Below are 17,839 nucleotides of genomic sequence, written 5' to 3'. Positions count from 1 at the left end.
AAACTGGAAATTTCTAAGTATCAAAATAGGAAAGAGACCTCATCAAAATACGAAAATTTTACCCTTATTTTCTGCAATCTAGCAGAAAAGACACATGAAGAGGAAGAGTGTCTCAGCTGAGCCACTATAAAAGATTTTGCAGCTCCTTTTTTCATTCTTTTGCACAATTTTGTGTTAAGAAATCTTCCTAGTGCCTGTTTCATGCATCTCATCTGTTTGCTCTGGTAGCAGCAGCATGAATGCAACCAGTTTCTATGAGGAGCACTTATGGGTATTGGAATCTTCTCCTAGTTGAACCCCCTATCTCAGCAGTGACTTTTCAGTCTGTGGTGTTCCTACATGAAGACATTTTGCAGTTTCATTTTCTGGAAGGCACATACTGGTGAGACAGATTTCGTTCTTTTTGTTTTAGATATATATACACATGCACATATCTATATTTATGTCCATATATATATCTATATATCTATATAACTACATCCATATATAGCTGTATATACATATATGTATGTATATACATATATGCATAAATATACATTCAGACATATGCATATATAGATATATATTTAAAGGTTATACAGGTTAATATATTATTTGTTTGTTTGTTTTTTGATTCTGCGGTAAAGAACTATCCGGCTTTGGAAAATTCCTCCATAATATTGCTGTGCTTTGAAAATAACAATGTGTTACGACATTGCAAAGCTTAGAGAAAATAGACTCTGAGATACGAAGTCTGGAGAGACAGATAGAATTTTAATCTGTTCTGTGAGAACATAAGGATGTTTTAGATTAGAAAAATAATTTTGTTTTCCTGTACTGATGCCTTCCTTTGAAACACAGTTTCTTTAATGATGCCTCTCTGCTTTATATAAGCTTGGTCCTTGGTTAAAATTTACAGTTCTTTTACAGTATATAATATATACCTCAGTCCTTTGTGGGGTCTGGAGAACTGTGTGATGGTACTCAAGAGAACTTTCTTTGATCTTCAATCTTCTGCCCTAGAGCTCCCTACTCAGCCTTTCTGGAAGCTGGTTTCAAATAACTTCCTTATAGTGAAGCTGAATATGTTATGTGATTATTCTTTCATTTTGAATCTCTCTCTCTCCTGGCTTTGAATTAATCCTTTTAAATTGATTTCCCTTTTACAGCGAATTAGTGTTTACTTTTCTATTTTTCTTCTGAGAGAGTGAAAGAAGACATAACTACTGAAGTTTATATAACTTTAAAAATACTATCATGTATGTATTGGGAAAGGTCTAATGCAGACATGCCAGTATGCTGCAGTTGGTACTGCAGTTGCTGGTTTACAGTCCAAGAAACCATCCTGTTTGGCTCTTGCCAGGAGGACTCCCATTGATGGACAAGTAGTGGTACTTGGCTCTTGAGATACAGAGGCTATGAAAAGGGAGCGTGCAGTGGGGGACAAGCCATGGCTGGGATCTGAAACATGCCAGATAGGCTTGGCAGTATCATCTTGAGAGATTTTTCTCTTTATTTTAATAAAACTTATCTATGCAAATGGTAAGTTTCTAACGAACCACTCTAGTGAGCCATTTTGTATGACTGAGCGAGAAAACTATGATTCAAAACCCCCCAAAAATCGAAAACAAAAACCAGAAATGGCCCATGCCAAGAGCAAAACCCCAAACCCCTCCCCAGAAGTCCGCACATGTGACAACCCATGTCCCAAAAGGGACAAAAGACAGCTCAGCATTCCGTGGCATACTTATCTGACAGCTGTACATCTCTTGTGTGTTGTCTCCTATTTTCAAACATTTTGGTGGGATCAAATTGTACTATTTGAATCACAAGGCCAGATGAAATGTAGGGGAAGACCAGTACTCTCAGGAGATTTTTGTGGTTTCCCTCAAAATTTTTGCTGTGACCTTGGAGTAGTTTTGAATGCTTCCAAAATGTACATATAATCTATAGCAAATCAACGTATCAGGCAATGCATTCATCAGTAGTGAGGAAAAACCTAAAGTTATGAATTTGTCAGTTACGATGTGAATACATATGCCATTCATTCCACCCCCCCCAACACACACACACAAAATGTGTCTGTCCAAACACGTTGGAAACACATCTTGTTCTAAGACCTTTATATCCACCTAGAGAAGACCAGCCAAAGATGTGACATACTTGCCCATCCCTGACAATGGAACATACCTATAATGTTCATTTCAAATACAGAATAATTTTGATGACAAATGACTTACATACCAATATTTTGTAACAGAATAATTTAGCTAGTGAAAAAATGAAAAATAAAGTATAACTTTTAAAACCAAACTGAGGCCAAATTCTTTGACTTACAAAAACATTTTCTCAATTTCCTTTATTCCTTCTCATTGCTAAACAAATTACAGTCATATCTGTTTTGTTATTGTTGAAGTGAGGGATTTTGTTTTTTAAACAAATAGGAGATTGTAGCAGCTTGATCTGAACTTGTGTGTTTTTAATGATTCAGTGAATTCCAGTATATGGGCACAGAAATTCATCCTAATGAATGTGGATATTTCTATGGAGTGGCATAGAGAACACATTCTAATGAATCAGAAAATCTCAGCTTGCTGCCATTAAATAAAATTTCCTTTAATGAGTAGAAATGTGTCTATCTGCAGTGAATAAACAATAAATAAATATCTTTCTGTATTAGTATAATGTTTAATCATCTTTAAAATATTTAATTTTTAAAAATGGAAAATACTAAGAAAATAAGATTTCTTTCTCATAAACCTAAACTGCTAGATCTCTTAAGATGTAATTAAACTTTACAGATCACTTGATCCCTGATACTTTTCACTGTGACAGTTTTTTTTTGGAATATGAATCCGAGGTGAAAGAGCTAATTTTAGTGAGTTTGTATTTGTAAAAGTCTGTACCAAAAAATCCCCTCCAACTGTCACAGCAGCCATTAATTGGCAGACAGATGCTTTGATAAAGGAGGAAAGAGATCTCTGCTGGTTCAAGACAGGTGGACATCAACTTGAATCCAATTTACAACTTAAAATGCATGATAGAAAAGATTTGCTTTACATTGCCTAGATGAAAGGGAGCTCTTAGTCTGAGCTCCTTTTTTTCCTTCCCCTCTTTTTTTTTTTTTTTTTTTTTTTTTGCCCAAGCACTCAAACTTGCTGTAGCAAAGTTTTAATGAAGATATCTTGTTCAGGTGCTGTTTGAGGCAGCTATTTACTTGACTAAGACTCAAATCTGAACTCATGCTGGGCTAAAAAAGAAAACCCAAACTGATAATTGGACAGACCTGAAATTGGATAGTCTACATTACCCACAGCTTGAATCAAATGAGTATGTCTTCAGTGTCAAATTACTGTTATTCAGTTGCTTGGTTGAGGTCCCTTTCTCCAGGCACTGGAAGCCTTGCAGCTTTTACTGAGGCTTAACGACAGACCTGAGGTGGAGCATTCCTGCTCTGCAGGGCGCAAGAAAACATTCCTGATGGGCATCTTTGGAGTATATAAGTGATTTGTCTCTTGCATGTGATCCTAATGACATGTTTAAATAGCTGATCTATATTTAAACCATTAATTCGTATCCCAAATCTTGCTACATCTTAATGCTTCCTGATTCGAAATCCAACTCTGTAATGACTTCAAGTGAGAGGAAAAGTAGGCCTATTCTTGTTCCAGAACAGGCACTGAGGTAGTTGGGAAGCCTGAATTATCTTTGCCCCGGCGTTCTTTCTTTAGGTTTGAGCCAGGGTTGGTGGAAGCGGAAAGCTTGTTTACAGAAGGTTAGGAAACTTTTATTTTCTTGTTTTCAGGTGCAAATTCCAACCTAATCAGAAGTATGGAGTCAGTGAAGCCTGATCCAAATGTTGTGTGCACCTAAAGGTAGACTCTCTTTGACATTCCACTATTTGTTAAATGCTTGATTCTGAGTTGGAATTACTCTTTTATGTAATCATTCCTTTACAGATAAGGCTTTCAGTCTATTTTAAAACACAAAGCAATAGATGACTGATTCCAATATTATCCACTGTTTTTAAATACAACCTTCCTTCTTACATGATGCATGCAATATCTTATTTTGTAAAGTTCCTTGAAAGCAGCTATGTATGATGTCAGGAAAAATAATCTAATAATGTGCATTAGTGATTGTTTTAACTCTTTCAGATTTTAGAAAACTTGTATATGAGATTGGCATGCACATGAATGTGATCGATGAAATGAATTGAGCTAGTGAGTGCTTTGGGAGAAAAACAGGCCACTGAGGTTTCTGAGTATGCATTTTACAGGCTATTTTTGAGAATCTTTGAAAGCCCTTTGTTTCTCAGATGACAATGTCTTCAATGGAAAATGTCATTAAGTGTATTTTCCTTCATATGTTTGTGTATTGATACAGCCTAAGATATACTCTGCAATTTCTTGTCTTTAACCATTGAAAAGTACTTTCAAATGCTCACATCAAGCAACTGAGTCAGGATAGACTGGCAGGAGTGCCTGGCTCCATCCAGCCTATCCACATGGGTTTCCTTTCAGGGGAAGCTAGAGACTGAAGGCAAAGGTGGATGGCGCATTTTTAAAGTTGTCTAAATGAAGACACAGCAGGTAATCACTCCTGGGGCTTGGAGCATGGTAGCGATTCAAGTGCTCAAGTTTGGCCACAGACAAACAAGTAGACAGTGGTGCAGTCACTGAAGCTGGGTCTAGTGTACCTAGTGTACAGAGTACCCCACACAACTCATGGCCAGGGGGTAGCACAACACCCCTTTTTTCAAGTGCTGAGGGAAACGACCCAGTCAGCATGGGTCTGGAAGTATCTGCCTCTTTTCTCAGTTATAAGACCTTCTTTGTTTGCAGTTCCTGCAATGGACATGCTTTGAGGGTGAGCTCAGAGTACTGACTTCATATCAAATCTTTTACCTCTGAGGACTGGCTTGTGGCTTCTTATCCAGAGGATAATGGTCAAGACACTCTCCAGTACTTGAGCTGCCTTCCATTGCCTAATCTGAACCTCACCTGTGATGCTGAAGGAAGTCAGAGTGGTGAGGACATATTACCTCCATTCTTTCCCAGGGCCCAATCACTTTGCATACCTGAACATCATGTATGGTCTTGTATGGAATTGTATTTGAAAGATTCAGTTACATTTTCCGTATGTTTTTTGCCTGTTTGCACAATTTTGTGAGTGAACATGAGTACTCAAACATTAAAGACTAAGAAAAGCATGATTATGTGACAAAATTATTTTGCATTGTTAATGCTTAACATTTCATTTAGCCCTTAGAATTAACCTCTGAGAATCAGAATAGCAGGTTATGCCTTCATCTGATGGATAGAGATGTGCAGCACTCAGAAAAAAACAAATTGAAGGTATTTTGTTATACCTTATTGTGTTACTGATTGTAATATGTCAACGGGTTGCAGCATCCCCTACTCTGGAATATAATCTCTCATTTCTTTTGGATCCTGAAGTGCAAAAAAACGCTTTACTGCTCTCATTTCCAATGTTATAAGGTTCAAGGCTACAGCCTTGGGAGAGTTTCTATGAAATTTGAATTTTATTGTTTCACAAAATGGGACCTGTTTTCTGACAGTCAATAAAACTGCAGGTGGTACTCCTTTTGTAATAGATGTGAATGGACTATTACTGTTTGCTATGGCCGTTTAACTGCAGGGCAAGCTTATAAGGGATGTCATTGGAAAAACACACAATCTTTTTCTAGCCACAGGACAATTTCTTTATTTTTATCAAGTTCCCTGTTAATATTGGTATATACAGCAGACCTGAGCAGGTTTGAAATGAGCAGAAAGTTCTCTGCTTCTGAATGAACTGAAAATTGAAAATCAGTATTGCTGGGCTAAAACGTAAGTGATTGCAGCACAGTATGAATAGCTAATTCTAAGATTTAAAATATATCATAGCAGATACTATATGACTATTACATAAGTAACAGAAATGTAGAAGTGAATCACATCTAGTACTTCTTTTTAAATCACACAAAAAATTTATACTGCAGAAAACAAATGTATGCTATTTATACTTAAAATCACAGAATAGGTGAGGTTGGAAAGGACCTCTGGAGATTATCTAGTCTAACCCTCCCCTGCCCAAAGCAGGGTCAACTAGAGCAGGTTGCTCAGAGCCATGTCCAGTTGGGTTTTGAATATCTCCAAGTACGGAGACTCCACAACCTCTCTGGGTAACCTACTCCAGGGGTTGATGACTGTCAGAATAATATAGTGTTTCTTGCATTTAAGTGGAATTTCCTGTATTTCAATTTGTGTTTATTGCCTCTCATCCTGTCACTGGATACCATTGCGAAGAATCTGGCCCCATCTTCTTTACACCCTCCCATTAGGTGTCCACAAACATTGATTAGATCCCCCTGTGCCTTCTCTGCTCGAGGCTGAACAGCCCCAGCTTTCTCAGCCTCTTCTCATATGAGAGATGCTCCAGTCCCTTAATGATCTTTGTCGCCCTTCACTGGACTCACTCCAGTATGTCCACATCTGTCTTGCTGGGGAGCCCAGACCTCGACCCAGCACTCCAGGTGTAGCCTCACCAGGGCTGAGGGTAAGGATCACTTCTGTCGGCCTGCTGGCAACTCTCTCCCTAATGCAGCCTAGGATGTTGTTCTTCACTGCCAAGGGTGCATTGCTGGCTCATGGTCAATTGTTGGCCACCAGGACCCCCCAGGTCCTCCACTGCAGAGCTGCTTTCCAGCAGGTGCCTGGGGTTATTCCTCTCCAGGTGCAGGACTCTGCACCTCCCTTTGTTGAACTTTATGATGTTCCTGTCTGTCCATTTCTCCAGCCTGTCAAGGTCCCTCTGAATGGCAGTGCAATGATGTGGTGTATCAGTCATCCTCCAAGTTTTGCATGGTCTGCAAACTTGCTACAGGTTCACTCTGTCACAGCATCCAGAATATTAATGAAGGTGTTACACAGTACCGAACCCTGGGAGATGGACCCAATACTGAACCCTGGGAGGCACCACTAGTGACTGGTCTCCCTCTGGACTTTGTGCCTCTCATCACAAACCTCTGAGCCTGGAAGTTCATCCAGTTTTCAATCCACCTCACCATCCACTTATCTAGTCTGTACTTCCAGTAAGGCTTTCTAGTTCTAACACAAAGTTCAGTGCTTCTTTTTTTTTCTCCTGTGAAAACTATATGTAAGTGTAGTACAGAGGTATACTATGTATAGTATATATATGTACAGTATATAGTACACTATGGTACAGTAGTATACTATGGTATCGTAATTTCTTCATTTGTGGGTAAGCATACAGGTATGACTTTGCCGCATTAACTCTGAAGGAGTTAATCACAAGCATTTCTGAAGGGAGAGTTTTATCAGGATTGGGTTTTTTTGGTGTCTAGGCCCAAGTTATTTTGACAAGTTGATTCCTCCTTGCTCATCCCCTTTTCAAATCACAGTTATACTGTTTTTGACCTCTTTATCTTATTAAGACCATTCTCACTCCAAATGCTCCTCCAGACTTCTATCCAACTGCAATGCCCACAGTAATTGTACGAATGAAGGACAGGCCAAAGATTTAGCAAAAATATGGACCACATGAATGTGGTTTGTTACTCTTTTCCATCATTTATTTAACGTTTTCTGTTGTAAATGAATGGTTCAAGAAAACGTCATACATGTATATCTGTATAATGTCAAGATATATCTCCTGTGTTTTACAGGGAATTAAATGACTGTGATTACAATGGTGACTCTGTCACAATTGTGTGACCTTCAAGTAATAGAAAGTGATCTGCCAGCTGTGAAATCTATCCCCTGAGTGCTTGGAAAAATTTCTGGTGTCTAATTCTGGGGAAGAGCAGGAGTTTAATGCATTAACATACCAGTGGCAAACTAATTCACTGATGTCTTTTAGTTTAAGAGGGTTACAATACAGATGTAGTAAACATTTTTTTTTATTTTGTGGTAGTCTGCAAAGGTCTGAGTCAGCATCTTTATAGAGCATTAGCCCTTTTCCTAGTTCAAGTAAAAGCATTAATGAATAAATTAGCTATAAATGTTCACTTAATGGAGCAGGTATTTCCAATATTCAAAAGGCTTTCCTAGTAATTTTAGTTAATGTTGTCCTATTTCTAATCATATTTTTTGTAAATTTCTTCTGATTGTTAACAGCTTCCCTGTGCATGCCAATTTTTCTTTTTCTAAGTAATTACCTATATACATAGTTTTTATGTGCAGTTTTGTGAGAATGATTGGTTACTGGCTAGAATGGGAATGATTAAAGAGGAGAAATGAGGGGAGAAAAAAATAAGAAAAGATGAAAGACAAGAATGCGTGTGAAAGGGTCAGATTTTGGAGTCTGAGATCAGAAAGCGCAGTAGAGCATGTAAATACCACTAAATGTCAGTTGGCATTGACTTACATTTGTGAATCTCATATGACAATCCCATCACAACAAAGCTTTAACATCTCTCTGGTGGCTTAGTCTTCACCTGCAGCTTTCTGATGTTTTACCTCCTCTATCCTTCCTTTCATTTTTTGCAGACTTTTTGTTTCTCATATGGGATATTGTATCTTACTATGGTGTAATGTGAGGATTCAAGCTTTAAACTGCAACCACAGAACTCCTCTGCCTGCAAGCTACCCTGTTTAGTATCCTCCTGTAGCACATCTTGTCCTCTCTGATAATTATGGAGGACAGGGAACTCTGTAATCCCTCCACCCTTGATGTCTCATTTCTTTATCAAATTCAGTAACTTTCTGTGGTGTTGATTGGGCAATCACCTCTTGAAAATTCTCTTTATTCTTTCTCTGCTGCTAAGTACCTGCCATGTTTTTATATAACAGGCCCTTTGGCTGGGAAAAATTTGCCAGTTAGAACTTGTGAGACCGATCCATTGTTTTATTATTATTTCTTTCAGCAGCTCTTCAGTGTCTTTGATGTTACCCATGCATTTGCATTAAAAGCTGTCAGTGCTTTATTTTAATAAAACCCAATTACCCTTTTTAGTGCCCTGGGAGAAACGAATAGATGTTTCCAGTTTAATTGTGAATATAAGCTTATGCAAGGAAACATACCATTCACAAATGGAGTTATGGCATTAATAGTGCCAGCAGTGGCAATGAGGGTTAACAGACTGTAATGCTGTACAGATTTAACTTCAGTAACTTATGCAGAACTATTTCAGGTCCAAAGAGAAACGCAGATAGGTTTTCAAGTAGCTCGCATGGATAATGCTAATATGTCCTGTTTCTCACACAGTTCAGTATCTCTGCATCGTTCTTTACCGTGCTGTGTAGACGTTTTCTTTTGGGAAGAGAAATGACTTAACGCTACCAGGAGGTGGCTTCTTCCGGTTTGTAGGGTGTTTTGGAGGAATCTGAACTCTTACTGCTCAAGTTTTGCTGTAGTTTTGGAAGCAACAAAAATGGGAACTTCAGTCTCCTGAATTGTTAAATGAGCATGGTGTATTTTTAAAGCAAATTTGCTCTCCTCCAACAAATCTTTGATTTCCACATACTGCTAACAGCAGTATGGATGCTTCAATGGATGCTTTCACTATTATCAGCTTTTCTTTATCTGAAATGTAGGATCAGTTTCTCAGTAGTACTGAAATTTTCCTATTGGTGCAGCCAAAGAGAAGGGAAGGGGCAAGTACCTCTCTGTTGCCTTAAGTGTGGGATGCTGTGGACCTGAGCAATGTTATAAATTATCTGCACCAGTCAACCACCTTCCCAGGATGGCTGTGTCACCTATACGTTAAATTAATCTGATTGCCTTAATGCTAGAAAAGGCTGGTGGTAAGCAGCAGTGAGATAACACCAGTTTTATTTGGGAAGATGTAATAATTGAAAGTTGGGACAGTTCAGTCATATAACTCAGCTGTGAGTTCCATTTGTGTCCTCATTTGAACATAGGAGGGGCAAGCTGAGAGGCTGTCAGGCCTGAAGTCTCATATATACATGTGGCATAAATGTGCTATGTCCCAGTGATACACAGGGACCCCAAAAAACACTTCTGCTGTTGTTGAGTTTCTGTAAAAAGCTTTCAATGGATGTCAGCAATTTTTCATCCAAAAAAACTCCCCCAAACCAATGCACAACCTGATAAATAATTTGTACACAAAAATACTCTATTGTTCTTATTTTAAAATATCAATAAACTCTCAAAACTGAAAAGAATATTTCTTGAAAGCTGCTCAGGAAGGACACTAATAATGGGCCTGAGAATGGCCTACAGCATTACAGGAAAAAGAGGTGTGGGAAAAGAGAGGTGAGTTAAATATTTACAGGGAACCTGACTCACAAGACCCATTTTAATAATTTTAATTGACTAATCTCTAATCTGTTATAATTACCAATTACAAAAGGAAAAAACCCCAAATGCAAGATACTGGAAAGCATCAAGGAAGAGAAAATATTGACTTTGCTTTCATACCTGAGTAAGATAATGCCCTTCTTCTTTATCAAATTTATAATGAGATTGGCCTGATCTATCTCACTGTGTATCGTACAACTTTATATATCTTCACTTATTTAACTGTATTGTTAAAAACCTAAGGATTCTGTTCAAGATCTATCCTGTATTCCTTCAGCTAATTTTGTTTTTAATAACATAAGATTCTCTCTTCCTATCCTTATTTTTGCTCCTTCCTGAGTTCATACAATTCTGTTTGCCTGTGCATTATAACAACTGTAGGAATTTTTAAGTGTTAACTATGGATGATGATATGCAAAATATTATTTTTTTTGGCTCCTTTCTTCCCCATTTTTTAAATTATACAGTGTCCCTTTAAATAATAATCTCTTTCTTATAGAACTTACCCCAGGTGGATAATGTTTAAAATCAGTTCAGTGAAAGGATACTGATAAAAAGATTTCATGCAATGTTAAACATTTCATAAAGTCTGATATCCTTATTAAACGTAGATTGAAAACTGTCAAGAACTTCAATAATGATTTGACTGGTGATACATGTGAAACAAAGCTCATGGGAATATATACTGAATCCAGAGTACAAAAGATTTGAGGTTGCAGAAAGCAACATATCTGATCCATGTTTTTAAGATGCTAGTGTATACCTCTGCTGTCAACCAAAAAAAAGTGTGAGAAATCTTTCTCTGTAAAGTAAAAATATTTGCTAACTAAATGATAAAGTATATATAAGTAGTTTTGTTGATAGTCAGTAGATAGGATCCAAAGCATTTTCTGAAATAATAAAACTTCTTCGGGATCAGTATGACTTCAAAATGTCGTAAAGTCTCAGTAAGAAAATATTTGAAGAAAATACTTTGTTTCTTTTAAAGTGTAATATAGGCCTGCATTATAAACACAAAGAGGACTCTGTGCATCCGACTTGAAAAGTGAGAAGTAAAATATGTGATAGCATATCTTCAAATCATTTTATTTGGGCGATATAACCTACGTAAAAAGATTAGGCATATTACATGGGAAAGCTGCCTAAAGGCAAGACCCACCCTTTCTGGGAGAGAAGGAGTGCTTTGTGGTATGGGAATACATATGAATGAATTTTCAAAATCCTCGAGTTCTATGCACATTTCTAGCTACAGCCTTCCTTTCAGTAACACTGCTGCTTTTGTGGCTTAGGAAAGAGTAGATATGAGGTTCAAGTAGCACATACTTAAGTTGTGGAGGAAAAAAGACATCCATAGATGTTTCTCCCTTGAATAAGAAATGATGATATAGATGATACTATTTGGGACTCTGAGTGGAAAGATATCTATCTATTTTTTTTCTCCTCCATAGTTAAACTTTGTTGTGGAATCATCATTGCAAAATGCTTGTGGTTCTGTTGGTAGCAGCATGGAAAATTTGCACAGATACAGTGCTGGAATAGCCAAGCATTGTGTGCTGATATGAAACTTTATATTACCTCCAGCGTCCCCCCAGTCAGCATAGGAGCCACTGCGCTGAACCCAAGGAGGTTTTATTCTTCTGCAGTCTTGTCTGTAGTAGGCAAAATAAGTTAATAGAGGTTTAAAATTAATTACTATTAGAAAATTGAAAACTTATTTATTGGTAGGGGGGGTATAAGCAGAATTTGGCACAATACACATCAGCTTACAATACAGTACTAAAGACTGGCTATGGTTCAATATTATATTTGTTGTTTAAAGTCATTTATGATTTATATTTTGTTCTATGGCAATGATTGTTCTGAAGGCACACAAACAAAATATATTTCTGAAAGATTTAGATAAAACTGTTAATTTCTAGAACATATACATGAGTAATTTAAACACTAAAATTAAAGGATAGGACTTTGGACAAAAGCATATGATTTATTTTTATCATCAATATGTGCGAAAACATTTATATGAATTAATAAGAGCAACCAGAATTGTAATATATTGCTATATTAAGGTTATGTTCTTGCTAAGTAGGCAGTAAGTATTCTTAAAAGACATTTCAGACTATATTTTTAAGATACCTACAAAGTTAGTACCTGACAGCACAACACCACCTGTGAATGATGGAATGATGAATGTATGATGAATGATATAAATGATGAAAGTATAATCCTTACTACTATAATGAAACAGCAGTAGGATATGGTAAGTATCTAACCAATGCACATATCTTTAAACTTGGGATAAAAGAAAAAGGTTTTCTTAAAGGAGAAGCTGTATATACAAGAAGGAGACTCTGATATGACATCTCTCTTGCTTCTGTTCAGATGGGAGTGGTAAAAGCATTACAGCCATGGTTGCACTTCAGCTATCATGTAACTTGCTTATTGTTAGGAATGTAAACTTTTTATGGTGCCAGCATACAATCTGTCCTATAATAACTTTAAATAGTCACATGAAAGTCATAAACAAACTAATTAAATTAATCAAATTATTTATAGCAAAGCAACTAAAGAAACCACACTTAACTGGTGTATCTTTATGCCAGAGTAAGTAGATTAAAGTAGACGCTGGAGTTGAACAAAATAGAGGTGACCATGCCATGTGTAGTAAAAAATACTAGGTAAGTCTCAGACTTGAGACACATTCAGTTTTAGTTGTTTAGAATAGGGATTGCTACCTTTTTTACATGGATTTCTCCAAAATGTTAATCAGTCATTAGAGATAAAAATTGTTAGTGGAAAATCCCTTGCTCATTGGATCATTAAATTTCAATTAAAGACATTGGTGATATCAGCATTTCACATACTCTTCAGTGATCTAAACATTCTGTTCTGGAAAGGACTTGAATTTCTATGTGGAACAAAATAAAACTGAAATGATTTTTTTGGAAAAAAAAATCCAATCCCTCTGAACTTTGCACACCATCTCCATATCTATTTTTCCCAGGAGAATTTAAAAGCTCACAAGACCTTTTTTTCTATTATTTAACCACTCATTTTTACAAACACTTTACAACCTTGTTTGTGATTGGCTTCATCAGTCATGTCGATGCTACTGCATACAAAATATAACTTTTACTGCTCTGAAAGCTGCTTGGAGTGGGAAGCATCACAGAAGTGGCAAGCTCTTCCACCAGACGATAAGGAAGATGTTGTTTTCATCACATGCTACACTTTCCTTGGTGCGTTATGAAGCTTGACAGGGTTTTGTCTGTGCTAATGGATGTGAAGGAAGGGGAGGAAAGAACAAACTAAGAATGAAGAATTGGGTAAAAATCTTCAGAAAAACACTAAGTGATTTTATTCTCAGATTGAGAAGCATATTTTCATCTGTAAGTAAAAATGTTTTATATTTTCTTGGAGACTGGCATTTGGCCTTCAATGTTTTGAATATAAAACAAAGGAAAAGACTCTTTCTCTGCAATCTAAAATGAAGCAGAAATTTTTCCAAATTATTTGGAAAAGAATTACTGTGTTTAAGAAGGAACAAATGAATATGATTGAAAAGCATCTAGTTTTCCCCCTCTGAAAAATGGTATGAATTTTCATACTCCCTTTAGTAATACAGGCAGAACATTATTGTTTTGGAATAGAACTACTTTGCAGCTTGGACTTACTATGTTATGGTAGTGCTTAAGTAATGATGCCAACCTCAGACCACACGGATGTGGTCTCAGTTGGACTACAGTCCAGATGGACTACATGGAAGTGAAAATCAGTGTCCCTTCCCCCTGTTCTGCAAGACAGGCTGTATGCTGATATGTGTTTCAAATGTTCTTTATCTTTCTTCATGGTGTCATATCTTTGGCATGACATACGTTTGAGATCTCAGAAAATTATTTTCCATTGTAGGTCCTTTAGGTCACCTGATTCTATAGGACTGCATTTTCTTCTTGCCTCACTTCAGTTGTAAATGTTTCTATCTGTGCACAGATGATTTAAATCTTCTGTGAGAGATTTAAAATTTCAAACTCAATGCTAAGTGTGAATATGTTTATTTGCCTCCTCACAGTGTTTCCTCTTAGAGGTAGGTGCTACAATTCCTGAGAAGATAAGGAATCTGTAAATGGTCTTTGGTATTCTTTTAGTGAAGTAAAAATAACATAATGTAAAATGAGTAATTGAAAATAGCAGGAAATAACATGTGGGAGTCATGAAAAACACCTATGACTCAAAACCACAAAGAATTAGCATTTGGAAGACCGAGATCATTAACACTAACACTGTTTCAAGTATTAAAGCCAAATAAGCACCAAGTACCTCAGTGAGTATTTAACTTGTATCATCAGTCTGCCAAAAATAACAAACCAACCCCTCAGAATTAGTAATATAGTGAGTGCTGAACAAATGATTTAAAATAACTGCTGGTGTTATATTCAACGAACAGATAAATGGTGCTAAAATTTGCTCCATATGATCAGCTGGTTCAAACTGGATCACCAGTGGTGATCTAGTGATTGCTTTGGTTGAGGATGCAGGGCTGACATTTGGCTTTTGTGGTTAAAATGAAGTCGACACAACAGTGTCATGTTCTGAAATTTGTGCTGAAATACATTATGACAAATCCCACTAGCTCCAGCGCTTAAAATGACTTTAAAAAACATTACTTCTGTGCTGTTATGTGCTGCTACTAGTGTGACAGGCAGTGACCCACCTTTACATTCTTCCCTGATTGATGTATTTGTAATCCTGTTCTTATGACTGTGTTCGCTTGTGATTTGCTAGCTACTGAGGATGTTCAGATGAATATCTGAATCATCAGCACATGAGATTTAAATTAAATAATAATGGAGGTATGGAACACTGTGCACTGAAAGGAGTCACAGTCATGAGCAACACTTGAACATCACACACACAATACCTAAGCAAGCTGTGAAGTGAAAGGTGTGTTGCATTATTTTCTCCCCAGATTGCTTCTGATGATGCTGAAAGGAGCCACTTCCATCACAGGAAGGAATAACATTTATTTCCTGGAGAGAGAGAGAGAGAAGAAAAAAGAGTATGCAGTGAAGGCATTTAACCACTGCATTCACTTGAAATTGGTTTGGAGATAAAAATGACATTTGAATGAATCAAACTATTACCTGATTCAGAGTCTAACCCAGGGTACTTCCCTTACCTGCAATGATGGAACATTTTTTCTCATTATTATGGGAAAAGGCTTATCAAAATAATTGTCAGAACTCAGAGGTCTTTCTTGGTTTGAACATGTACGTGTGCTGTAATCTAGGTGGTAGAGAAGTAGGCTGTGATGTGCCAGAGTTTCAAGTGATTCTGTATCAGTAATATGGTTTCTGGAGCTTCTGACTGGCATAGCTTTGAGACATAACAGCAGGTAGACTCATAAATCTTTGCTGTGCAGAACTAATTTTGCCTCAGATGATCTGGTCTATTTAATTTTATCTTCTCTCCCACACACTTTTAGCAATTTTAAAAAATATAGTATGGCTCCAACCTGCCTCCTTTCTGGAATCCCAGCAGACTCAACTATACTTACTGGTACATTAGCAATCATGTTGACTTCACAATTGGACCAATAATGTCCCAGAGAAAATGTAATTTTCACAGTTGAAGAAAAAGGAAGCAGAAAGCAAATGATATTATTCGTGATATTTCTGTTTGGAAAGTCACAGATCTCTGGGAATTTATCCAGTACTCTCTACTGATATCAAGTACTAATCACAGTAGATGAGAAAGGTAACTCTTTTACAGAATTAGCTTGGTCAGAAACTTTTCTATGGTTCTCTTTTTCAAAGAGAATTTGTAAAGAAAGTAAGTGGCTGCCTTAAGACGAGTGGTTTTGAACCAACCATAATTCTTTTTTCTCCCTCAGACCATAATTCTCTTTTATCTGTCACTGCCTTTTTTTTCTAGCAGAAAGAAATCCCACTGAACAAAGCTTTCTAAAGAAGCACTCCAAGTACGAAGAGACGGAGGGGAAAGCGCTCGAGCCCTTGCAGTATGGTAAGCTGCTTCACCAAACAGGATGCTGGAATTCAAGCCTGCTGGGATCGTCACTGGGATTCAGGTATAGTCACAGGGCATAATCTGTTAAGTTTATTTTACACTGTCTCTTCTGTTTACATAGTCTAAAGATGTCTGAAGATGCTAATTTCCTGACATATCCATGGTGAAGTGACAACAGATTTGGCTTACTGATAGGAAGCCTTCCAAGCATAAAAGCATATGTATTCTGTCCCTTCCCCCCCACCTTTGGAAAGGACTGTAGTTAAAGCAATGTCATGATTCTAATTCATGTACAACACCTTTACCTTTAGAATCCATATGTGTCAGTGCAGCTCTGATGCAGAAAATAATTACATTTAGTTCTGAATTTTGGACTATCATTTCTCTTCAAACATGCTGATTTTTGGAATCAAAATTTTCCTTGAAATATTTCTGGCTCATTAAGTATTTTGTTGAGATTTTTAAGATCTGAGATTGAATTTCTGGTCAGACATGAGTGATACCTAGTGTAAAATAGCCAGGTATGCCAGAGTTAAGCCAGTAGTGGCAATGACTAATGAGTTAGTAAGGGCAAGACTTTGAATCACATATTATATTACAAATTAATGTCCTTACAGATGTGCAACTGATTATGTCATATTCTCATTTCTTTATTTGCTTCATTTCCCCTAAAATTTTTTCTTAAGAGATTTTGGATTTGTTTGGCATCAGACTGAAAAAAATTTGAATGTGTTCTTCTGCTCTGTTTTGCTGTGACAAAAGGCAGACAAAACCAAAGTTCATTGTCTTATCATCGTAAGAAGACTAGGTAGAAACAGGCTGTGTGCCAGAGCAATCAGCATGCAAGAACTCACTTGCTTCAGCTGATTCTGCAGCAGAGTTGTGAGTTCTGGCAAGGGAGGACTGGCAAGAAACAGGTACCATAACTCCATAAATCTTCTCACCAAGATTCATCAGAGCCCTTCCATACAGTCTCAGAACTCAGCAACTCCTGTACGTTTTAGATGCAGATTGGAAGTTGCAATTAATGGAAGCATCTTGTTTTCTGGCAGCCTTTTGACTAACAGAAGGAAGCAGACCGTTCTTGCCAGGAGATGCAGGTGGGTATCTGATCTTCTTCAGACAGAATTAATCTGCGAGGCCCATGCTGAGGCACGTTCCTCAGCAGGACCTCTTGGGTACGAAGAAATGCCCTTTTACAGTGTCCTCTTTTCTCTGATAGAGCATGTATCACTAAGGGAATGCCAGTTCTGGAGAAGTCAATAAACAGTAATGTGTTTCTTTACAGTCATTGTGAACATTTATATAATACAGATTACATAGACAACATTTTTAGGTGCTAGAGAAATATGGAGATGCCTCTGATGAAAGTTGTTCCTGCTTTCCATTTGTTTTTTGTAACTTATGGGGTTTGTACCTAATCTCTCGATGACTTCCTGGGTCACTGTCAACCCCTTTCTGAGAATGCCCAGTTGTTAAGCAGCTGGTTAAGTATGTAGTTAGCAAGTCTATGTAGCTGATGAAATCCAACTCAGAAGAAAATATTAGCATT

General features: G+C 37.1%; 1 long non-coding RNA gene across 1 annotated transcript in view; it reads left to right on the top strand.

Moving 5' to 3' along the window:
* Positions 1 to 240: 240 nt before the first annotated feature.
* The window catches only part of LOC135327343 (uncharacterized), a 34,767-nt gene continuing 17,168 nt past the window's right edge, over positions 241 to 17,839 (top strand). The window contains exons 1-4 of the long non-coding RNA XR_010387455.1: positions 241 to 382; positions 3,785 to 3,854; positions 16,195 to 16,348; positions 17,340 to 17,387. This is a non-coding gene — a long non-coding RNA (uncharacterized LOC135327343). The remainder of the gene's footprint in view (positions 383 to 3,784; positions 3,855 to 16,194; positions 16,349 to 17,339; positions 17,388 to 17,839) is intronic.

Source organism: Dromaius novaehollandiae, chromosome 2 (genome assembly GCF_036370855.1).
Source record: "Dromaius novaehollandiae isolate bDroNov1 chromosome 2, bDroNov1.hap1, whole genome shotgun sequence".
Taxonomy (NCBI): Eukaryota; Metazoa; Chordata; class Aves; order Casuariiformes; family Dromaiidae; genus Dromaius; species Dromaius novaehollandiae.
The sequence above is the reverse complement of the archived record's forward strand: the minus strand, read 5'-3'. Positions and strand labels throughout refer to the sequence as shown.